Source organism: Pseudophryne corroboree, chromosome 9 (assembly GCF_028390025.1).
Source record: "Pseudophryne corroboree isolate aPseCor3 chromosome 9, aPseCor3.hap2, whole genome shotgun sequence".
In the NCBI taxonomy this organism is placed as follows: domain Eukaryota; kingdom Metazoa; phylum Chordata; class Amphibia; order Anura; family Myobatrachidae; genus Pseudophryne; species Pseudophryne corroboree.
Window position 1 is genome coordinate 354,740,938 of NC_086452.1, and position 25,959 is coordinate 354,766,896.

The window sequence follows — 25,959 nt, forward strand, 5'->3', positions numbered from 1 at the left end:
AGGGTTCTTATGGTGTATCCTTTCCCTGCTCAGGACATGGTGCATTGGGAATCTTCCCCCAGGGTGGACAAGGCTTTGACATGCCTGTATAAGAAGGTGGCGCTACGGTCTCCGGACACGGCAGCCCTCAAGGATCCTGCTGTACGCAGACAGGAGACTACTTTAAAATCTATTTATGCGCATACAGGTGTTTTGCTCAGACCGGCAATAGCATCGGCATGGGTATGTAGCGCAGTTGCAGCATGGACAGATACCTTGTCAGATGGCCTGGATACCCTGGACAGGGATACCATTTTATTAACATTGGCCCACATTAAAGACAGTCTTATTTATGAGGGACGCTCAAAGAGACGTTGGGCTGCTGGATTCCAGAGCCAATGCCATGGCTATTTCTGCGAGACGAGCTCTATGGACCCGCCAATGGACGGGTGATGCCGACTCCAAGAAACATATGGAGGTTTTGCCTTACAAGGGTGAAGTGTTGTTTGGGGAGGGGCTCGCGGACCTGGTTGCCACAGCTACCGCGGGTAAATCTACCTTTTTACCTTTTGTTCCCCAACAGCAAAAGAAAACTCCACAGTATCAGATGCATTCCTTTCGGTCACATAAGGCCAGAAGAGGTCGGGGCTCCTCCTTCCTTGCCAGAGATAAGGGTAAGGGAAAGAGAACACCTGCGTTGGCTAGTTCCCAGGAGCAGAAGTCCTCCCCGGCTTCTACAAAATCCACCGCATGACGCTGGGGCTCCTCTGAGGGAGTCCGCACCAGTGGGGGCACGTCTTCGACTTTTCAGCCACATCTGGGTTCTTTCAGAGGTGGATCCTTGGGCAATCAAAATTGTTTCCCAAGGCTACAAGCTGGAATTCGAAGAGGTGCCCCCACGCCGATTTTTCAAGTCGGCCTTGCCAGCTTCGCCACCGGAGAGGGAAGTAGTGTTAGCTGCAATTCAAAAGCTTTGTCAACAGCAAGTGGTGGTCAAGGTTCCCCCGGTTCAACAGGGAAAAGGGTATTATTCAACCCTGTTTGTGGTCCCGAAGCCGGATGGTTCGGTCAGATCCATTTTAAATCTAAAATCCCTAAACCTGTACTTAAAAAAGTTCAAATTCAAGATGGAATCACTCCGAGCAGTAATATCCAGCCTGGAAGGGGGGGATTTTATGGTGTCACTAGACATAAAGGATGCATACCTTCATGTCCCCATATATCCCTCTCATCGGGAGTACCTGAGATTCGCTGTACAGGACTGTCATTACCAGTTTCAGACATTGCCGTTTGGGCTTTCCACGGCCCCGAGGATTTTCACCATGGTAATGGCAGAGATGATGGTGCTCCTGCGCAGGTGTCACAACTGAGGGCCTGAGCTGACGGGAGGCAGCCTCAGTTGTAGGGGCTGAGATGTACCGGAACCTGGGAGGTTGTATCAGACCCCTGGACATGTAAGTAACATGAATAATAACTGCCCGAAGGCGTGACCACGACAACTTGGATAAAAGTCAATGATGTTTATTATGACAACTCCGCAACACAGCAGCAGTAAAAGAAAACGTAAAAGTCAGCAAAGAATAAATACAGTTCCTGGGTACTACAGGATGGCAGGAGCCACAGGGCACTGGTAGTATGAGATAGTTCTTATGATCTTCTAGATGGAAAGTCCTTACCAGGCCCGACTGTAGCAATGGAGATAACCCAGGATTGTGCCAGCTGGTGTTCCAGGAAAAGCTGGGTTGCTGAAGATAAAACAGCTGCTGTGGATACTGGCTGGAACCAGACTGTTGTTAGCACGGAGTGGATACTGGCTGGAACCAGTCAAATAATAAATGAACTTGGGAGCGATGAAATATGAACTGAAATGTAGAACTTGAGAGCGGAGAAATAATAATACCGGTGGAGAGTGGTAAAGTGTAGAAAGGACACCGGCCCTTTAAGGGAAGCTGTACTCTGCTGGAAGCTGAGCTGGAAGCAGGTAATGTTGTAGCTGGAAACAGATGAATCCACAATGGATTGGAGAGTCAGGCTACACCGCAGGTGGAATGCTGGTGCGGGTCTCTATGGTGGAAGTCTTGAGACAGGAGCTGGAACCTGGAAGACAATCACAGGAGAGAGACAAACAGGAACTAGGTTTGACAACCAAAGCACTGACGCCTTCCTTGCTCAGGCACAGTGTATTTATACCTGCAGCAAGGAAGGGATTGGCTTGGCAATTATGCAGATTAAAAATACTGACAACAGATTGGAGGAAATGATCAGCTGACAGAATCCAAGATGGCTGCGCCCATGCAGACACTTGGAGGGAAGTTTGGTTTGTAATCCATGTGGTAATGAAAACAGTAATGGCGGCGCCGGCCACTGGAGACAGGAGACGCCAGGCTGACAAGTGCACATCCAACCACGCGGACACAGCGGAGGCCGCGGCTGACGTAATCGCCACTCTGACACTCTGCATGCAGAAGCTCAGGGACGGCGGCGGAGGCCGCGGGAGACGCCATGCCAGATGTAATAAGGCGTTACTGTGACAGCGTCTCAGAGAGACAGGAGAGGATGCAGGAATGTGAACATTAGGATAACAGATGGGATCCGGTCCTGGAGCGCTGAGCCAGCCTTAGGAGGCATCTGATGGGTAAGAAATGGCGTCCAGATACCCGGATCGTGACAGCACCCCCCCCCCTTTAGGAGTGGCCCCAGGACACTTCTTTGGCTTTTGAGGAAACTTGGAATGGAATCTCCGGACCAAGGCAGGAGCATGGACATCAGAAGCATTGGTCCATGAACGTTCCTCAGGGCCGTAACCCTTCCAGTCAATAAGATACTGTAGTTGACCGTAACGGTGACGTGAGTCCAGGATCTTGGCCACTTCATACTCAACGCCTCGTTGAGTTTGGACTTTCGGAGTTGGAGGAAGTGAGGAATGAAACCGATTCAAGATCAGCGGTTTCAACAGGGAAACATGGAATGTCCTGGGTATTTTTAAGAAGGGAGGCAACTGAAGTCTGTAAGCAACAGGATTGATGACTTGTTCAATCTTGAAAGGACCGATATAGCGAGGTGCAAACTTCATACTGGGAACTCTTAACCTCAAATTCTTCGTGGATAACCATACCCGATCACCCACCTTGAGAGCAGGAACTGCTCGACGCTTCTTATCCGCAAACTTCTTGTACCTGAACGATGCCTTGAGCAGAGCTGATCGTACGCTCTTCCAGATATTGGCAAACTGATGCAAGGTGATATCCACTGCGGGAACAGAAGTTGCTGGAAGCGGTTGGAACTCAGGGACTTTAGGGTGGAATCCAAAGTTAGTGAAGAATGGTGTTGAAGCAGATGAAGAATGATACTGGTTGTTATGACAGAACTCGGCCCAGGGAAGTAATTGAACCCAGTCATCTTGAGAGGAGGACACATAGATGCGGAGGAAGGCCTCCAAGTCCTGATTCACCCTCTCGGTTTGACCATTGGTCTGAGGATGGTAAGCCGTGGAAAACTTTAGCTTGACTTGAAGGACTTGACATAAACTTCGCCAGAATTTGGCTGTGAATTGAACTCCTCGATCTGAGATAATTTCTTCAGGAAGACCGTGGAGTCGGAAGATCTCTTGTATGAATACTTGAGCCAACTTGGAAGCTGACGGAAGACCGGTGAGAGGAATGAAGTGTGCCATCTTGGTGAACCGGTCAACTACCACCCAGATGGTATTGAACTTGTTGCACATGGGTAAGTCTGTAATGAAATCCATCGACAAGTGGGTCCATGGTCGACGGGGAACGGATAGTGGAACCAGTTGCCCCGCAGGCGACTGGCGGGATACTTTATGTTGGGCACACTTTGGGCAAGATGCAATAAACTCCAAGACGTCCTTTTTCAGAGTTGGCCACCAATAGGACCTAGAGATAAACTCCAGGGTTTTTTGGATACCTGTATGTCCGGCAAAACGGGAAGCATGGGCCCAATGCATGAGCTTCTTCCTTAGCATCGGCTTCACAAAACTTTTCCCTGATGGGGGCGTAGAGTCCATCCCTACCGTGGAGAATGCCAACGGATTTATAATAGGATGCTTGTCTGAAGACTCTGACTCATTTTCTTGCTCCCATGAGCGGGAAAGGGCACCGGCCTTGCGATTCTGAGAGCCCGGACAGAACTGGAGTTTAAAGTCGAACCTGGAAAAGAAAAGTGCCCATCTGGCCTGACGAGGGTTGAGACATTGTGCGCCCTTCAGGTATAAAAGGTTCTTGTGGTCTGTAAGTATGGTGATTGAATGAGAAGCTCCCTCCAACAGATACCTCCACTCTTCTAGAGCGAGCTTGATGGCTAGCAACTCCTGGTCGCGAATGGCATAGTTGCGCTCAGCTGGGGAGAACTTCCGGGAGAAGAAAGTGCAAGGGTGTAAATGGCCATCTTTAGCCCTCTGAGATAACACCGCTCCTACTCCAACGGAGGAGGCATCCACCTCTAAGATGAAAGGAGAGTCGATGTCAGGCTGTTTCAGAACAGGCGCAGAGATGAACCTTTGTTTTAAAAGATGAAATGCTTGCATGGCTTCTTCAGACCACTTGGACGGGTTAGCACCCTTCTTAGTGAAAGCAGTAATAGGCGCCACAATGGTGGAAAAGTCTCGTATAAACTTTCGGTAATAGTTGGCGAACCCTAAGAACCTCTGGACCCCTTTGAGGGTTAAGGGTACCGGCCAATTTTGGATTGCTTGTAGTTTCTCAGGATCCATCTCTAGTCCGGAACCGGACACAATGTACCCTAGAAACGGAATGGACTTGACTTCAAAGACGCATTTTTCTAATTTGCAATAGAGATGATTGACACGGAGACGGGACAGAACCTCTTTAACCCAAAAACGATGTTCCTCTAAATCGTTGGCAAAAATGAGGATATCGTCTAGATAGACCACGACATGACGGTATAGAATGTCTCTGAAGATCTCATTGACAAAATGCTGGAAGATAGCTGGAGCATTGCTCAATCCGAAGGGCATGACGAGGTACTCATAATGTCCGTCACGGGTGTTAAAGGCGGTCTTCCACTCGTCACCCTCACGGATCCGGATGAGATTGTATGCACCTCGCAAGTCCAGCTTTGTAAAGATGGTAGCTCCGCTAACTCTGTCAAAGAGCTCAGTAATCAGGGGTAAAGGATAACGGTTCTTGATGGTAATGTCGTTCAAACCTCTGTAGTCGATGCACGGCCGCAGACCACCATCTTTCTTTTTTACAAAAAAGAAGCCTGCGCCGGCTGGAGAAGAAGAAGGTCGAATGAACCCCTTTGCTAGGTTCTCTTTAATATATTCCTCCATAGAATGCGTTTCAGGCAGAGACAACGGATAAGTTCGGCCTCGAGGTGGAACCTTCCCTGCACCGAGATCAATCGGACAGTCCCATTCTCTATGAGGAGGAAGGATATCAGCAGAAGCTTTACTGAACACATCCGTGAAATCTTGATATGGAGGAGGTGGAACATCAGACGACCTGGGGGAGGAAGAACAGACAGGCAATACTTTAAACAAACATGTCTCAGCACAGGAGGAACCCCATGCCAGGATTTGCGTAGTCGTCCAATCAATTGTAGGATTGTGAAGACGGAGCCATGGAAGGCCCAGGACCACAGGATGTGTGGCTCTTGGAATCACTAAAAAAGAAATAAGTTCGGAATGAAGAACTCCCACTCTCAGACGAACTGGTAGAGTCCTTAAAGAAATAACTGCATCAAAAATTTTGCTGCCATCCACGGCAGTTAAAGAAATGGACGAAGGAAGTCTCTCGGTGGGTAGGGACCACCGTTTAACATAGGCTTCGGTAATAAAGTTCCCAGCTGCTCCGGAATCAAGGAGGGCAATGACGTTCCGATAACGTTGAGCAACTTGAAGCGAGACTGGGAGATTACAATCTTGAGGAGATGGAGAGGAGATCATTACTCCTAGCCGGCCCTCTCCTTGGCGAGCTAGGATTTGGAGTTTCCCGGACGTTTGGGACAGGCATTAATGGTGTGAGACGGAGCTGCACAATAGAGACAGAGAAACTCGGAGAGGCGTCTTCGGCGCTCAGCAGGAGTTAAACGGGAACGGCCAAGTTGCATGGGCTCATCTTTAGATGGTGACAGTTGACGAGGAGGAGGAGCAGAAGATTTTGGAGCAGATGATCTTCCACGCTCAGTTGCTCTCTCTCTGAAACGTAAATCAACTTTCGTGCAGAGTGAGATTAGCTCATCTAACTTAGAAGGTAAGTCTCTGGTAGCTAACTCATCTTTAATACGCTCAGATAAGCCATGCCAGAATGCAGCATACAGGGCCTCGTCGTTCCATGCCAGTTCGGATGCCAGGATCTGGAACTGTATCAGATATTGTCCTACAGTACGTGACCCCTGGCGTAAACGGAGAATCTCGGATGAAGCTGAGGTTACCCGGCCTGGCTCGTCGAAGATGCGCCTGAATGTTGACACGAATGCAGTGTAGGAAGATAGCAGGGTGTCGGACCTCTCCCATAACGGTGATGCCCAATCAAGGGCTGAGCCACTGAGAAGAGAAATAATGTAGGCAATTTTTGTACGGTCACTGGGAAAATTGCCAGGTTGTAGCTCAAACTGAATCTCACACTGGTTGAGAAATCCCCTGCAAAATCTTGGAGATCCGTCAAATTTTGCTGGCGTTGGAAGATGAAGACGTGGAGCAGAAATGGGTAAGGTGGGTGGGGTTATAGCTGGAGTCACTGTGGTTGACGCACCAGACGCGCCTGATCCACGGAGAGTTGTCTGAATCCCATCCAGCCGAGTAGAGAGATCCTGGAGACAGCGGATGATGTGGCCCTGTGCAGCCTCCTGATGTTCTAGTCGGGCTGCCAGTTCTTGCATCGGCCTGGCCGCTTGATCCTGGTCTCCGGCTGGATTCATTAGGTCAGTGCTTACTGTCACAACTGAGGGCCTGAGCTGACAGGAGGCAGCCTCAGTTGTAGGGGCTGAGATGTACCGGAACCTGGGAGGTTGTATCAGACCCCTGGACATGTAAGTAACATGAATAATAACTGCCCGAAGGCGTGACCACGACAACTTGGATAAAAGTCAATGATGTTTATTATGACAACTCCGCAACACAGCAGCAGTAAAAGAAAACGTAAAAGTCAGCAAAGAATAAATACAGTTCCTGGGTACTACAGGATGGCAGGAGCCACAGGGCACTGGTAGTGTGAGATAGTTCTTATGATCTTCTAGATGGAAAGTCCTTACCAGGCCCGACTGTAGCAATGGAGATAACCCAGGATTGTGCCAGCTGGTGTTCCAGGAAAAGCTGGGTTGCTGAAGATAAAACAGCTGCTGTGGATACTGGCTGGAACCAGACTGTTGTTAGCACGGAGTGGATACTGGCTGGAACCAGTCAAATAATAAATGAACTTGGGAGCGATGAAATATGAACTGAAATGTAGAACTTGAGAGCGGAGAAATAATAATACCGGTGGAGAGTGGTAAAGTGTAGAAAGGACACCGGCCCTTTAAGGGAAGCTGTACTCTGCTGGAAGCTGAGCTGGAAGCAGGTAATGTTGTAGCTGGAAACAGATGAATCCACAATGGATTGGAGAGTCAGGCTACACCGCAGGTGGAATGCTGGTGCGGGTCTCTATGGTGGAAGTCTTGAGACAGGAGCTGGAACCTGGAAGACAATCACAGGAGAGAGACAAACAGGAACTAGGTTTGACAACCAAAGCACTGACGCCTTCCTTGCTCAGGCACAGTGTATTTATACCTGCAGCAAGGAAGGGATTGGCTTGGCAATTATGCAGATTAAAAATACTGACAACAGATTGGAGGAAATGATCAGCTGACAGAATCCAAGATGGCTGCGCCCATGCAGACACTTGGAGGGAAGTTTGGTTTGTAATCCATGTGGTAATGAAAACAGTAATGGCGGCGCCGGCCACTGGAGACAGGAGACGCCAGGCTGACAAGTGCACATCCAACCACGCGGACACAGCGGAGGCCGCGGCTGACGTAATCGCCACTCTGACACTCTGCATGCAGAAGCTCAGGGACGGCGGCGGAGGCCGCGGGAGACGCCATGCCAGATGTAATAAGGCGTTACTGTGACAGCGTCTCAGAGAGACAGGAGAGGATGCAGGAATGTGAACATTAGGATAACAGATGGGATCCGGTCCTGGAGCGCTGAGCCAGCCTTAGGAGGCATCTGATGGGTAAGAAATGGCGTCCAGATACCCGGATCGTGACAGCAGGCAGGGAGTCACAATTATCCCATATTTGGACGATCTCCTGATAAAGGCGAGATCGAGAGACAAATTGCTGGAGAGCGTGTCGCTCTCCTTGAAAGTGCTGCAACAGCACGGTTGGATTCTCAATCTGCCAAAGTCACAATTGATTCCAACGACTCGGCTATCGTTCCTAGGCATGATTCTGGCCACGGAACAAAAGAGGGTTTTTCTCCCGTTGGAAAAAGCCCAGTATCTCCAGACCATGGTCAGAGACCTGCTAAAACCAAAAAGAGTGTCTGTTCATCAATGCACTCGAGTTCTGGGAAAAATGGTGGCAGCCTACGAGGCCATCCCCTTCGGCAGGTTTCATGCGAGGACTTTCCAGTGGGATCTTCTGGACAAGTGGACCGGGTCTCATCTACAAATACATCAGAGAATATCCCTGTCCCCCAGGGCCAGGGTGTCTCTCCTGTGGTGGCTGCAGATTGCTCACCTCCTAGAGGGTCGCAGGTTCGGCATTCAAGACTGGGTTCTGGTGACCACGGACACGAGCCTCCGAGGATGGGGAGCAGTCACACAAGGAAGAAATTTTCAGGGACTATGGTCAAGCCAGGAGGCTTGTCTACACATCAACATACTGGAGTTGAGGGCCATATACAACGGCCTACGACGAGGGGAGAATCTTCTTCGGGGCCTCCCGGTTCTGATTCAATTGGACAACGTCACAGCCGTGGCTCATGTAAACCGCCAAGGCGGGACAAGGAGCAGAGTGGCGATGGCGGAAGCCACCAGGATTCTTCGCTGGGCGGAAAATCCCGTAAGCGCTCTGTCAGCTGTCTTCATTCCGGGAGTGGACAACTGGGAAGCAGACTTCCTCAGCAGACACGATCTCCATCCAGGAGAGTGGGGACTTCATCAAGAAGTTTTTGCAGAGATAACAAGTCTTTGGGGAATTCCTCAAATAGACATGATGGCGTCACGCCTCAACAAGAAGCTTCGGAGGTATTGTGCCAGGTCACGGGACCCTCAGGCAGTAGCAGTAGACGCTCTAGTGACACCATGGGTGTTTCGGTCGGTCTATGTGTTTCCTCCTCTTCTTCTCATCTCAAAAATATTGAGACTCATAAGACAAAGGAGAGTGCAGGCAATACTCATTGTTCCAGATTGGCCTCGAAGGGCCTGGTACTCAGATCTTCAGGAAATGCTCACAGAAGATCCGTGGCCTCTTCCTCTCAGAGAGGACCTGTTACAGCAGGGGCCATGTGTTCCAAGACTTACCGCGGTTACGTTTGACGGCATGGCGGTTGAGCGCCGCATCCTAGCTGACAAAGGTATTCCGGAGGAGGTCATCCCTACTCTACTAAAGGCTAGGAAGGAGGTGACGGCAAAGCATTATCACCGTATCTAGAGGAAATATGTTTCTTGGTGTGAAGCCAAGAATGCTCCTACGGCAGATTTCCATCTGGGCCGATTTCTCCACTTTCTACAGACAGGAGTGGATATGGGCCTGAAGTTAGGCTCCATTAAGGTACAGATTTCGGCCTTAACTATCTTCTTTCAGAGGGAATTGGCTTCTCTCCCAGAAGTCCAGACGTTGTGAAGGGAGTGCTGCACATCCAGCCCCCCTTTGTGCCCCCAGTGGCACCGTGGGACCTTAACGTGGTCTTAGACTTCCAGAAGTCTCACTGGTTTGAACCTCTTCAATCAGTTGAAGTAAAATTTCTCACGTGGAAGGTGGTCATGTTATTGGCCTTGGCATCTGCAAGGCGGGTGTCTGAATTGGCGGCCTTGTCCCACAAGAGCCCCTATTTGATTTTCCATGTGGATAGAGCTGAGTTGAGGACACGTCCTCAATTTTTGCCTAAGGTGGTTTCTTCTTTTCACATGAACCAACCTATTGTGCCTGTGCTACGGGTGACTTGGAGGACTCCAATTCCCTGGATGTGGTCAGGGCCTTAAAGATTTATGTAGCCAGGATGGCAAGGGTTAGGAAAACAGAGGCTCTGTTTGTCCTGTATGCAGCCAACAAGGTTGGCGCTCCTGCTTCTAAGCAGACTATTGCTCGCTGGATCTGTCACACGATTCAGCAGGCTCATTCTACGGCTGGATTGCCATTGCCAAATTCTGTAAAGGCCCATTCCACTAGGAAGGTGGGCTCTTCTTGGGCGGCTGCCCGAGGCGTCTTGGCATTGCAGCTTTGCAGAGCAGCAACTTGGTCGAGTTCAAACACTTTTGAAAAATTCTACAAGTTTGATACCCTGGCTGAGGAGGACCTTGCGTTTGCTCAGTCGGTGCTGCAGAGTCATCCGCACTCTCCCGCCCGGTTTGGAGCTTTGGTATAAACCCCATGGTCCTTACGGAGTCCCCAGCATCCTCTAGGACGTAAGAGAAAATAAGATTTTAAACCTACCGGTAAATCTTTTTCTCCTAGTCCGTAGAGGATGCTGGGCGCCCGTCCCAGTGCGGACTAAATCTGCAAGACTTGTATATAGTTGTTGCTTACATAAGGGTTATGTTACAGTTGGAATTGGTCTTTGACTGATACTGTTTGTTGTTCATACTGTTAACTGGTTGCGTATATTCCAGGTTGTATGGTATGATTGGTGTGGGCTAGTATGAATCTTGCCCTTAGATTAACAAAATCCTTTCCTCATATTGTCCATCTCCTCTGGGCACAGTTCTCTAACTGAGGTCTGGAGGAGGGGCATAGAGGGAGGAGTCCGTCTATACCCCATGGTCCTTACGGAGTCCCCAGCATCCTCTACGGACTAGGTGAAAAAGATTTACCGGTAGGTTTAAAATCTTATTTTAAGTAACAGAATTCAACCTGTAAATAAATTCTCACAATATCAGGGAGAGCATGCATAAATCACCATGCATGGATATGGAATATTATAATAAGCAACAATATTGAGCTTGTAAATAAATTACACAGTAGGAGGATATATAACTGTAAAGATATAATGTGTAGGCCAAAATGTTGTCCCAATGTAGATGCAGAAAAAAATGTCTGTGTTAGAAATAGGCTAACATGTCTATAATCAAATCAGATACCAGAATTATCTAAAGATAATAGTGAGAAAATGTGGTATAAAGAATAATAATGTCCTGGCCTCTGTTGAAAACTATGATTCTGGCCCGTATCAGAGAGAAACCCCCATAGCAAAATTTGCACTGATATATAGTAAGTACAGATAGGGTTAAGAATTTCTCCAAATAGAATATTGCTATCTGTGGGACGCATCCACAAGATAGAAGGGGATTACGAATCTTCAAACTCTTCAAAACCAGGTAAGCAGGTCAGATTTTCGTCAGGTAAGAGGATGGTGCCATGAAAGGACTGTATGAGCGGACCCCCCTTTCCCCCGCAGAAAACGCGTTTCGCCCGTAAGGGCTTGTTCACTTCCGGGTTCTGTCTGCAAATATGGTATTTGTCTATCACTCAGGTATATAATCAATAGTTTGGTGACCATTGATTACTATTCAACTTAATCTAAGTGAAGATATTTGGACTTCTCTATAATATCCTGTTTGACCACCCCCCAGTCCCAATAATACAGAAACTCTGTACTGATCAGGGGAAATGGGGGTATGACAACTCAGTGTCTACAACCTTTCTGAACACTCTTTGAAATAAAGAGACCAGAACAATTTAACATTTTTTGCAATTCTTTATTCTTTCATGGATCTTTTGGATGGGTAATTATGGTTTAATATTATCATTAAAAGTTATGTTTTAAATATTCCTTCATTCACATTGCTGAATAAACTTTCTTTGTACAAGAGTGCGCCCACACAAGAGCCTTCTTTTTTCTCCCATTCTAAGTAAGTGTATGTATATACATGTCAGAGTCCAGCACTCCCTTTGATCTGTAAGCAATGTCCAGGTGCCCTCTGTGGGGTGTAGGTATAGTACAGAATAACCAGCGGCACTCGGGGTCTTCTACAAGTCACATACAACCGACGTTTCGAGGCTCGCAGCCCCTTTTTTTCACACCTTGAAACGTCAACTGCATGTGACATGTTCAGTACAGTTTTTTTGCTATAAAAGACCCAGAGAGCCGCTGTTTATTCTGCAATATATATATAAATATATATATATAAGGAGAAAATATACCGGCACTCCAAACGACAAAGGGTTACTTGGTTACTATATATATATAGTGTGACCGGCACTCCACATAAATGTTATAATATCTGGGTGCCTTCCCACGGATCAAAAGGGAACCCAGCAATGTACTGAAGAAAACGGGCGGCACTCCATGGTTTGGCAATAAATGTTGTAGCTGTCTTCATTTCTTGCAAAACCGTGGAGTGCCGCCCATTTCCTTCAGTACATTACAGTACATTACTGGGTTAGGGTTAGACTGCGGGCAGGTGGTTACGTTTAGGCTGCGGGGATGGGGGGGTTTAGGCAGGGCCGAAACTAGGATTTTCGTCACCCGGGGCAAGGCAGTAATTTGGCTCCACCCAAAAAAAAACAACATAAAATAAACAAAAACCCTGTTAGACTAAAATAATCAGATTATAATTTTTTTTTAAAAAAGGGATACTATTGGACAATATTCCCCTATGTGCCTCAAATGCCCTATGTGTCACATGCCCCGCCAGCGTGTTCAAGTACATGCTCCTCTGTGTATCCCCATACATTGCACTATACCATGACACTTCATCACTGCAGTACATTCCCCTATCCACTGCACTACATCACTATACTACTTCCCCTACACGCTGAACTACATCACTACACTACATGCCCCTATTCACTGCACTACATCCCCTTATATGCTACACCACATCAGTGCACTACATGCCCCTATATACTGCAATACATTACTACACTACATACCCTATATGGCACACTACATCACTACTCTACACCCCCCTATAAGATACACCAAATCCCCACATCTGGGAGGCAAAGCGGAGGTTGATACTGCTAACTGGGAGAATAGTTCGCTTCTATAGCTTGTACGTTGCACTGCATGCTAGTCACAGCACTGCATGGCAAAGAAGAGAGTTTAAGACATTAGCCGGCATAGGAGAGATCCCAGGTACTGGAGCTCATCCGCACAGCATCGGAGCCAGCTGCGGGCAGACAGGTGGGTCAGATACATTGCCCCGGGAGCTGTCTGCTGTCTCACTGGAGCAGCCCAGCTCAGCACTGCCAGTTTAAAAAAAAAACCCTGCTCCTCTGTAACTCCTTGGCACCCCCTCAAATCCTGCACCCGGGGCGCATGCCCCCTTAGCCCCCCTTTCTAGTTACGGTCCTGGTTTAGGTTTAGGCACCCCTGGGGAGGGTTATGGTTAGACTGCGGGGGAGGGGGAGGATTAGGTTTAGGGACCACCCTGGGAGGGTTAGGGTTAGGCTGCAAGGGTGGGGGAGGGCTAGTTTTAGACTGCGGGAAGGAAGGGTTAGGGGGTCACTGGGGAAAGGTAAGCATACTTACCTTGCCCCTATTGGGATTTTCACTATTGGGATGCCGCGGTCATTATCCTGACCGCCAGCATATCAGACCCAACCCATATGTATGTATATATGTGTATATATGTGTTTGTGTGTATGTATATATAGTATATGAAATAGATAATTTACCTAATAAACTACCCAATACTCCCCTAGTTCAAATTATACACCATGTGTATGTGTGTGTATGTATATATATATATATATAGAATACTTTTAATTTTAGACCTTAGGGCCTTCTGTCTTAAGTACTCCGGGCCCCCAATGCCTTAATCCAGTTCTGCTCTCCTCCCCCCCCACCACCACCTCTCTCTCCAACCCCACTGTTCTTGTCAGTAGTTATGCCATTTATAAATAAATCTAGTTTACCCAGTCAGTGGCAGTTCTAGGGGTGTAATGTGTATAAGGGGCTAAACCATGGCAATATGTGCAAAGGAAGCTCTACTGTAGTGTAACGTGTAAGCTAACGGATGCTACTGTGCTGTGTATGCTACTGTGCTGTGTAACGTGACTAGCGGCATACTTGACTACTTTTGAAAAAGTATTTCAGGGAGATTGTGAAAGTAATACCTATCAGCACGGACGTGTACGGCTACATCTGAGAGGCGTGTCATGAAAATTACTTACAGTACATCCAAATGTAAATCAGCCCCAAAGTTAATAAGATCTACTTGATAATACACTGATATTTTACAGGATTTGTTCATGTATTGTGTTTTACAAGAGATTCCATATACTGTAAGTGGCCACGAAAAACCTTATTTAAAATGTGTGTAGCCATAGGGATTATTGCAGGGGCGTATCTAGAGAGGAGGGGACCCGTGTGCAGTCTCCAGGTGTGGGCCCCCTCCTCTCCCGTCTCATAGCCGGTGTCAGGTCTCTGGTTTTGTCTGTCCCCGGAGGGGGCACTAGTGAGTCAGTGCTGGTGTGGTGTATAAAATGAGGAGGCTGAATAAAAGTCCTGCGCATATGCACTGATGTTTATTATGTCACATAGTAACTGAATAACGGATGGGATGAAATGCAATGGATGATAACTTGGAAGCCAATAATAACAGAAACGCAAAAGTCACTGATAACAGAAATAGGTAATAATGATAACTTGAAAAACTGGATGCAAAACGGTACTGTAATTATGGCTGAGGAAAACAGAACTCCGGTAGGTTGTAAAAAGCACACAGTCTCTATAGCATGAAAGTTCTTTGGCCTAGCACGGCCCAGGCAGGAGACAGTCCTACTCAGCAAGAGTGTTAAATGCTGGATACAATGCACAGGATGGAATGCTGCTAATTAGGTGCACAGGTTTAGCAAAGAGTAACACCTGAGGAAAGTCTCTTACTGCAGATGGAAGTAGTGATCTGTGGCTGGAGTCTGAAGCAGGCTGGAAGAATGAGAACTGAAGACTTGAACGATAAAAAGCACAACAGGGGATTCACTTGGAGACAGGAACACGGGAACCAGGAACACTAGTATACCGAGTGTGACTCGTTGTCCGAGGCGATGAGAATGAGCCAGGAACTGGAGTTTTTACCCCTTGCTCTGTGATGATTGGATGTTGAATCTCTGTGGGAACACACCCCGCTGGATTGGGTGTCCGGATCAGCTGAGCACAGGTGTCATGGCGGCGCCCATACCGGACAGACGCTGGCACACAGCGGGGCACACACTGGACGCAGTTCAGGGATACTCAGCGACATCAGTTATTGTCATACTTGCCTACCTGGCCCTCTCCATGAGGGAGAAAATGCTCTGTTCCTGGACTTTCCTGGTAATGTATGATTGCCATCACCTGCGGTGAGCTAGTTAATTGATAAGAAAGGTGTTTCACCACAGGTGATGGCAATCATACATTACCAGGAAAGTCCAGGAGCAGAGCATTTTCTCCCTCATGGAGAGGGTCAGGTAGGCAAGTATGGTTATTGTGCACTCATGCAGCCGCGACTGGAGCCATGACCTCCGGAAGCCTGCACACCAGCGCACTGATAAGTGAGATGCTGCAGAACACTGATTCCTGACAGCTGGCATCAGTGCTGTTAGTGCTCTGTCTGAGCGCTAGAGACTCTGGCACAGTGCCAGAGTCTACAGCGCATGAGCAAGTCTCTGAAATAATGGCGCGGCAGCCATTTTTTTTAGAGACCTGTGCATGCGCTGTAGACTCTGGCACTGTGCCAGAGTCTCTAGTGCTCATACAGAGCACTAACAGCGCTGCTGCGGCTGCTGGCAATGGGACTTAGGAGAAGAAGGGACCCCCACCTGGACACCAGAAAGGTAAGTATATAGAAGAAATGGGTGCAGTGTGGGTCCCCTCTGGACCCAGGGGCCCATGTGCACCGCACACACTGCACCCATTATAGATACGCCAGTGGATCATTGTGCCTTATAACCAATACAGGGAAATGGCACTGATGATCCCATTTGAATGTACTGTATATATCTCTGATTTTTTTTTATTTTTTTTTTACAAGAATAACAGCTACATAATGGGGATAAGTGTAATCAGGAAGTGCTGGTCTATTCAGGGAGTTTGTTAGGCGCCGGGGTCCGCTCGTCGGTGCGGCCCGGCGCCTAGCAACCAGGGACGCCGTACGCGGACAGCCGCCGGCTCCCTGGCAACGCTGGACGCCGGGCGCGCTGAGCCGCACGGACCCTAGCAACGGGGACGCCACTGGCGGACCGTGTTCCCCGTTGCTAGGTTTTAAGAGTTAATGTATTCTCCTGCTCTCTGGCCATGCAGCAAGGCAGCTGCACGGCATTTATTCTAATCAGCCTTTTGGCAGCTGATTGGAGGACTCCTTGTTAAATACACTCCCAGGGCTTCTCACAGACGCCGGTAATAGCTTCCTGCATGCTGTTTCTGTTTGCTGAGAGTCTGTTCCAGTCTTGCTGTATCCGGTCATTCCAGTATTCGGAAGTCCCGAACTCGGAAGTTTGTCATCTTATTCCTGGAGTCCTGACTAATCACCATATAACATCCAGTGGTGTTCGTGAGTCGCGGCCTTGCCGTGTGTTGCGGCTTGTCCGCTTTATTATTTATTATTTGTGTTTTGGAGCATTCTGCGGAGGGTTCCGCTTCCACAGGTACACTCTGGTATCCGGCGGTGCTGGGTAGGAGTATTGGACAAGTGGATTTTGGTTGTCCTTTTCCCTGGCGGGTTTCCGCACATACTTCTGTTTTTGTTAGTTAGCTTGTTGCCCCTGGCCTGTTGTCAGTCAGAGGTCCTCTTGTTATCATCCTGCCTCGGATTTCCCTTTGTCTCTCACTAAGACCGGGGGCACCGGAGTTGGGCAGACATAATCCGCCCTTCAAACGTGGCTGTCAGGGGCTCAAGAAACCATAGTCTCGCAGGGGATTTCCGATAGCACGGGTGAGACAATAGAGTTAGGGCGCCAGGGGCAACTAGTCTTCCCTGCTCCCGTTACCTGCATTCCATTCCAGCGCTCTGGTCCTTGTCATAAAATCTCCTCCGGTCAGGAGTGCTGGAATCATAACATTATTACCGGCCATACCAAAACTTAAAATTAAAACGGAGTTTAATTTTTATTCAGTTTTTTGTAAGAAATTGTCGGCCTCATGAATCCAACAGGGTTAGGACCAAATCCTGGTCAGCTCTTAGTCAGTCAGATTCAAGAACTTACTCAGATGGTTCAGGATCTTTCCCTTCGGGTGAAGTCGCAGGAAGATCTTTTACGAACTTCCCCGAGGGTAGTTCCTGAACCAAAAATGCATTTGCCTGACCGTTTTTCTGGGGATAGAAAAGAGTTTTTTAATTTTAAAGAATCCTGTAAACTTTATTTTCGTTTAAGACCGATCTCCTCGGGTACTGAATCTCAGCGGGTCGGGATTATTATTTCTTTGCTCCAGGGGGATCCCCAGACTTGGGCATTTGGTTTAAAAGCAGATGATCCGGTGTTGCTGTCAGTAGACGCTTTTTTTGGGTCTTTAGGACTGTTATATGACGACCCTGATAGAGAGGCATCCGCTGAAGGTCAGTTGCGCGCTCTCAGACAGGGTAGGAATCCCGCAGAGGTTTATTGTACGGAGTTTCGCCGGTGGTCGAACGACTGTGGCTGGAATGACCCAGCCCTGCGCAGTCAGTTTCGCCTCGGCTTATCAGAATCAATTAAAGACAGTCTCCTCCAGTATCCCGCTCCTGAGACTCTCGATAAACTCATGGAACTTTCTATTAAGATTGATCGTCGTCTCAGAGAGCGGAAGGCTGAAAAAGGAGCATCGGTCAGGTCATCTCCGTGTGTATATTCCATCCCTGAGGACATAGAGGAGCCCATGCAGATGGGTCTCTCCCGGTTGTCTCCTGAAGAGAGAACCAGAAGGCAAAACTCTGGTCTTTGTTTGTACTGTGGGGGTAAGGGACATTTTGCTCGTAATTGTCCGAATAAGTCGGGAAACGCCTTGACCAGGTGAATTGTGAGGGGGTTCACCTAGGTCTGCAGCTTATCTCCTCGCATAACTCCCTTTTAGTCCCAGCTAAGGTTTCCTTTGGCAGCCTCAGTTCCTCTGTGTCGGCTTTTGTCGACAGTGGAGCCGCAGGAAACTTTATGGATTTAACTTGGGCCAAGGCCTTAGGCATTCCTCAGTTATCTTTGGGTAGGAGTGTCACCATGCATGGTCTAGATGGGAGTCCACTGTCCAATGGGGTTATTTCCCTCTGTACACCCCCTGTACTACTTACGGTAGGAGCTCTTCATTCTGAAAAGATCGAGTTCTTCCTTACCCATTGCCCAGCAGTTCCAGTGGTTCTGGGTCACCCTTGGCTGGCCTTTCACAATCCCACCATTGATTGGCGGTCAGGGGAGATTTCTCAATGGGGTGCCTTCTGTGATAAGGAATGTATTTCGTTTCCAGTCAGAATAGCTGCTGCAATTCCTGAACTCATTCCCGTGGAGTACCAGGAATTTGCTGATGTGTTCTCCAAGGGCAATGCAGACCTTCTGCCTCCCCATCGGCCTTATGATTGCGCCATTGAGCTAATTCCTGGTGCCGCATTGCCAAAGGGAAGGTTATATGCTTTATCCGGGCCAGAAACTGCGGCCATGAATGACTATGTTAAAGAGAGCCTAGGGAAAGGATTTATTAGGTCATCTAAATCTCCTTTAAGTGCAGGCTTCTTCTTTGTGGAGAAAAAGGATGGCTCACTCAGACCTTGCATTGACTATAGAGCCTTAAATAAAATCTCAGTTAAAAATACTTATCCTCTGCCGCTGATTTCTGTCCTCTTTGATCAGCTGCGTTCGGCTGTGATTTTCTCCAAAATCGATCTAAGAGGAGCGTATAACCTCATCCGAATCAGGTCCGGAGATGAGTGGAAGACAGCCTTCAGTACTCAGTCGGGTCACTACGAGTACCTAGTGATGCCGTTCGGCTTGTCTAACGCTCCAGCAGTTTTCCAGGACCTCATTAACGATGTGCTCCGTGACTTCCTAGGGAAATTCGTGGTCGTTTACTTAGACGACATCCTGATTTATTCTGACTCTATTGAACAACATGTTACCCAGGTGCGTCAGGTTCTTCAAAAGTTACGTGAGAATCATCTATATGCCAAACTGGAGAAATGCGAGTTTCATGTCACGGAGGTATCTTTTTTAGGATACATTATTTCCCCTCGGGGATTTTTCATGGAACCAAAGAAGCTTCAGGCCATCCTTAGTTGGGCGCAACCCACCAATTTAAAAGCAATTCAGCGCTTTTTAGGGTTTGCGAATTATTACAGGAGGTTCATTCATTCCTTCTCCGACCTGGTTGCTCCCATTGTGGCCCTGACAAAGAAAGGAGCGGATCCTACCAACTGGTCGCGTGAAGCGGAGTTGTCCTTTCGGGCCTTGAAACAAGCTTTTGTCTCGGCTCCAGTCCTTAGACATCCCAATCCAGGATTGCCCTTCGTGGTGGAGGTTGATGCCTCGGAGGTTGGAGTAGGGGCTATACTATCTCAAAAGGATCCAGAGTCTCAGGAACTACATCCTTGTGCCTTTATGTCTAGGAAATTCTCCTCCGCTGAATCCAACTATGACGTTGGTAACCGGGAACTACTGGCAATAAAATGGGCTTTCGAGGAGTGGAGGCATTGGCTGGAGGGAGCAACACATACCATTTCAGTATTGACTGACCATAAGAATCTGCAATACATCGAATCAGCTAAGCGGCTGAATGCCCGGCAGGCTCGTTGGGCTTTGTTCTTTACTCGTTTCAAGTTTATTATAACTTTCAGGCCAGGTTCCAAGAATACCAAGGCAGATGCTCTGTCACGCAGTTTTCTTCCGGTTCATGATAACAGTCCTGTTACTCCCATACTTCCATCTTCAGTCATTTGGGCAGGCCTCACACAAGATTTATTTACCCAGTTAAAACAGCTTCAACACCAAGCTCCTGGAAATTCTCCTGCTGGTCGTCTTTACGTCCCTGAGAGCTAACTGTCACAACTGAGGGCCTGAGCTGACGGGAGGCAGCCTCAGTTGTAGGGGCTGAGATGTACCGGAACCTGGGAGGTTGTATCAGACCCCTGGACATGTAAGTAACATGAATAATAACTGCCCGAAGGCGTGACCACGACAACTTGGATAAAAGTCAATGATGTTTATTATGACAACTCCGCAACACAGCAGCAGTAAACGAAAACGTAAAAGTCAGCAAATAATAAATACAGTACTGGGTACTACAGGATGGCAGGAGCCACAGGGCACTGGTAGTGTGAGATAGTTCTTATGATCTTCTAGATGGAAAGTCCTTACCAGGCCCGACTGTAGCAATGGAGATAACCCAGGATTGTGCCAGCTGGTGTTCCAGGAAAAGCTGGGTTGCTGAAGGTAAAACAGCTGCTGTGGATACTGGCTGGAACCAGACTGTTGTTAGCACGGAGTGGATACTGGCTGGAACCAGTTAAATAATAGATGAACTTGGGAGCGATGAAATATGAACTGAAATGTAGAACTTGAGAGCGGAGAAATAATAATACCGGTGGAGAGTGGTAAAGTGTAGAAAGGACACCGGCCCTTTAAGGGAAGCTGTACTCTGCTGAAAGCTGAGCTGGAAGCAGGTAATGTTGTAGCTGGAAACAGATGAATCCACAATGGATTGGAGAGTCAGGCTACACCGCAGGTGGAATGCTGGTGCGGGTCTCTATGGTGGAAGTCTTGAGACAGGAGCTGGAACCTGGAAGACAATCACAGGAGAGAGACAAACAGGAACTAGGTTTGACAACCAAAGCACTGACGCCTTCCTTGCTCAGGCACAGTGTATTTATACCTGCAGCAAGGAAGGGATTGGCTAGGCAATTATGCAGATTAACAATACTGACAACAGATTGGAGGAAATGATCAGCTGACAGAATCCAAGATGGCTGCGCCCATGCAGACACTTGGAGGGAAGTTTGGTTTGTAATCCATGTGGTAATGAAAACAGTAATGGCGGCGCCGGCCACCGGAGACAGGAGGCGCCAGGCTGACAGATGCACATCCAACCACGCGGACACAGCGGAGGCCGCGGCTGACGTAATCGGCACTCAGACACTCTGCATGCAGAAGTTCAGGGACGGCGGCGGAGGCCGCGGGAGACGCCATGCCAGGTGTAATATGGCGTTTACTGTGACAGCGTCCCAGAGTGACAGGAGAGGATACAGGAATGTACACATCAGGATAACAGATGGGATCCGGTCCTGGAGCGCTGAGCCAGCCTTAGGAGGCATCTGATGGGTAAGAAATGGCGTCCAGATACCCGGATCGTGACGCACCCCCCCCCTTTAGGAGTGGCCCCAGGACACTTCTTTGGCTTTTGAGGAAACTTGGAATGGAATCTCCGGACCAAGGCAGGAGCATGGACATCAGAAGCATTGGTCCATGAACGTTCCTCAGGACCATAACCCTTCCAGTCAATAAGATATTGTAGTTGACCGTAACGGTGACGTGAATCCAGGATCTTGGCCACTTCATACTCAACGCCTCGTTGAGTTTGGACTTTCGGAGTTGGAGGAAGTGAGGAATGAAACCGATTCAAGATCAGCGGTTTCAACAGGGAAACATGGAATGTCCTGGGTATTTTTAAGAAGGGAGGCAACTGGAGTCTGTAAGCAACAGGATTGATGACTTGTTCAATCTTGAAAGGACCGATATAGCGAGGTGCAAACTTCATACTGGGAACTCTTAACCTCAAATTCTTCGTGGATAACCATACCCGATCACCCACCTTGAGAGCAGGAACTGCTCGACGCTTCTTATCCGCAAACTTCTTGTACCTGAACGATGCCTTGAGCAGAGCTGATCGTACGCTCTTCCAGATATTGGCAAACTGATGCAAGGTGATATCCACTGCGGGAACAGAAGTTGCTGGAAGCGGTTGGAACTCAGGGACTTTAGGGTGGAATCCAAAGTTAGTGAAGAATGGTGTTGAAGCAGATGAAGAATGATACTGGTTGTTATGACAGAACTCGGCCCAGGGAAATAATTGAACCCAGTCATCTTGAGAGGAGGACACATAGATGCGGAGGAAGGCCTCCAAGTCCTGATTCACCCTCTCGGTTTGACCATTGGTCTGAGGATGGTAAGCCGTGGAAAACTTTAGCTTGACTTGGAGGACTTGACATAAACTTCGCCAGAATTTGGCTGTGAATTGAACTCCTCGATCTGAGATAATTTCTTCAGGAAGACCGTGGAGTCGGAAGATCTCTTGTATGAATACTTGAGCCAACTTGGAAGCTGACGGAAGACCGGTGAGAGGAATGAAGTGTGCCATCTTGGTGAACCGGTCAACTACCACCCAGATGGTATTGAACTTGTTGCACATGGGTAAGTCTGTAATGAAATCCATCGACAAGTGGGTCCATGGTCGACGGGGAACGGATAGTGGAACCAGTTGCCCCGCAGGCGACTGGCGGGATACTTTATGTTGGGCACACTTTGGGCAAGATGCAATAAACTCCAAGACGTCTTTTTTCAGAGTTGGCCACCAATAGGACCTAGATATAAACTCCAGGGTTTTTTGGATACCTGTATGTCCGGCAAAACGGGAAGCATGGGCCCAATGCATGAGCTTCTTCCTTAGCATCGGCTTCACAAAACTTTTCCCTGATGGGGGCGTAGAGTCCATCCCTACCGTGGAGAATGCCAACGGATTTATAATAGGATGCTTGTCTGAAGACTCTGACTCATTTTCTTGCTCCCATGAGCGGGAAAGGGCATCGGCCTTGCGATTCTGAGAGCCCGGACAGAACTGGAGTTTAAAGTCGAACCTGGAAAAGAAAAGTGCCCATCTGGCCTGACGAGGGTTGAGACATTGTGCGCCCTTCAGGTATAAAAGGTTCTTGTGGTCTGTAAGTATGGTGATTAAATGAGAAGCTCCCTCCAACAGATACCTCCACTCTTCTAGAGCGAGCTTGATGGCTAGCAACTCCTGGTCGCCAATGGCATAGTTGCGCTCAGCTGGGGAGAACTTCCGGGAGAAGAAACTGCAAGGATGTAAATGGCCATCTTTAGCCCTCTGAGATAACACCGCTCCTACTCCAACGGAGGAGGCATCCACCTCTAGAATGAAAGGAGAGTCGATGTCAGGCTGTTTCAGGACAGGCGCAGAGATGAACCTCTGTTTTAAAAGATGAAAAGCTTGCATGGCTTCTTCAGACCACTTGGACGGGTTAGCACCCTTCTTGGTGAAAGCAGTAATAGGCACCACAATGGTGGAAAAGTCTCGTATAAACTTTCGGTAATAATTGGCGAACCCTAAGAACCTCTGGACCCCTTTGAGGGTTAAGGGTACCGGCCAATTCTGAATTGCTTGTAGTTTCTCAGGATCCATCTCTAGTCCGGAACCGGACACAATGTACCCTAGAAACGGAATGGACTTGACTTCAAAGACGCATTTTTCTAATTTGCAATAGAGATGATTGACACGGAGACGGGACAGAACCTCTTTAACCCAAAAACGATGTTCCTCTAAATCGTTGGCAAAAATGAGGATATCGTCTAGATAGACCACGACATGACGGTATAGAATGTCTCTGAAGATCTCATTGACAAAATGCTGGAAGACAGCTGGAGCATTGCTCAATCCGAAGGGCATGACGAGGTACTCATAATGTCCGTCACGGGTGTTAAAGGCGGTCTTCCACTCGTCACCCTCACGGATCCGGATGAGATTGTATGCACCTCGCAAGTCCAGCTTTGTAAAGATGGTAGCTCCGCTAACTCTGTCAAAGAGCTCAGTAATCAGGGGTAAAGGATAACGGTTCTTGATGGTAATGTCGTTCAAACCTCTGTAGTCGATGCACGGCCGCAGACCACCATCTTTCTTTTTTACAAAAAAGAAGCCTGCCCCGGCTGGGGAAGAAGAAGGTCGAATGAACCCCTTTGCTAGGTTCTCTTTAATGTATTCCTCCATAGAATGCGTCTCAGGCAGAGACAACGGATAAGTTCGGCCTCGAGGTGGAACCTTCCCTGGAACGAGATCAATCGGGCAGTCCCATTCTCTATGAGGAGGAAGGATATCAGCAGAAGCTTTACTGAACACATCCGTGAAATCTTGATATGGAGGAGGTGGAACATCAGACGACCTGGGGGAGGAAGAACAGACAGGCAATACTTTAAACAAACATGTCTCTGCACAGGAGGAACCCCATGCCAGGATTTGCGTAGTCGTCCAATCAATTGTAGGATTGTGAAGACGGAGCCATGGAAGGCCCAGGACCACAGGATGTGTGGCTCTTGGAATCACTAAAAGTGAAATAAGTTCGGAATGAAGAACTCCCACTCTCAGACGAACTGGTAGAGTCCTTAGAGCAATAACAGTTTCAAAAATTTTACTGCCATCCACGGCAGTTAAGGAAAAGGAGGAAGGAAGTCTCTCGGTGGGTAGGGACCACCGTTTAACATAGGCTTCAGTAATAAAGTTCCCAGCTGCTCCGGAATCAAGGAGGGCAATGACGTTCCGATAACGTTGAGCAACTTGAAGCGAGACTGGGAGATTACAATCATGAGGAGATGGAGAGGAGATCATTACTCCTAGCCGGCCCTCTCCTGGGCGAGCTAGGGTTTGGAGTTTTCCCGGACGTTCGGGACAGGCATTGATGGTGTGAGACGGAGCTGCACAGTAAAGACAAAGAGACTCAGAGAGACGTCTTCGGCGCTCAGCAGGAGTTAAACGGGAACGGCCAATTTGCATGGGCTCATCTTTAGATGGTGACAGTTGACGAGGAGGAGGAGCAGAAGATTTTGGAGCAGATGATCTTCCACGCTCAGTTGCTCTCTCTCTGAAACGTAAATCAACTTTCGTGCAGAGTGAGATTAGCTCATCTAACTTAGAAGGTAAGTCTCTGGTAGCTAACTCATCTTTAATAAGCTCAGATAAGCCATGCCAGAATGCAGCATACAGGGCCTCGTCGTTCCATGCCAGTTCGGATGCCAGGATCTGGAACTGTATCAGATATTGTCCTACAGTACGTGACCCCTGGCGTAAACGGAGAATCTCGGATGAAGCTGAGGTTACCCGGCCTGGCTCGTCGAAGATGCGCCTGAATGTTGACACGAATGCAGTGTAAGAAGATAGCAGGGTGTCGGACCTCTCCCATAACGGTGATGCCCAGTCAAGGGCGGAGCCACTGAGAAGAGAGATGATGTAGGCAATTTTTGTACGGTCACTGGGAAAATTGCCAGGTTGTAGCTCAAACTGAATCTCACACTGGTTGAGAAATCCCCTGCAGAATCTTGGAGATCCGTCAAATTTTGCTGGCGTTGGAAGATGAAGACGTGGAGCAGAAATGGGTAAGGTGGGTGGGGTTATAGCTGGAGTCACTGTGGTTGACGCACCAGATGCGCCTGATCCACGGAGAGTTGTCTGAATCCCATCCAGCCGAGTAGAGAGATCCTGGAGACAGCGGATGATGTGGCCCTGTGCAGCCTCCTGATGTTCTAGTCGGGCTGCCAGTTCTTGCATCGGCCTGGCCGCTTGATCCTGGTCTCCGGCTGGATTCATTAGGTCAGTGCTTACTGTCACAACTGAGGGCCTGAGCTGACGGGAGGCAGCCTCAGTTGTAGGGGCTGAGATGTACCGGAACCTGGGAGGTTGTATCAGACCCCCGGACATGTAAGTAACATGAATAATAACTGCCCGAAGGCATGACCACGACAACTTGGATAAAAGTCAATGATGTTTATTATGACAACTCCGCAACACAGCAGCAGTAAACGAAAACGTAAAAGTCAGCAAATAATAAATACAGTTCCTGGGTACTACAGGATGGCAGGAGCCACAGGGCACTGGTAGTGTGAGATAGTTCTTATGATCTTCTAGATGGAAAGTCCTTA

The 25,959-nt window shown here is 48.3% G+C and overlaps 1 protein-coding gene across 1 annotated transcript in view; it reads left to right on the forward strand.

Moving 5' to 3' along the window:
- Nucleotides 1-25,959, forward strand: part of SFMBT1 (Scm like with four mbt domains 1) — a 355,522-nt gene that overhangs the window by 35,491 nt on the left and 294,072 nt on the right. The window lies entirely within an intron of this gene.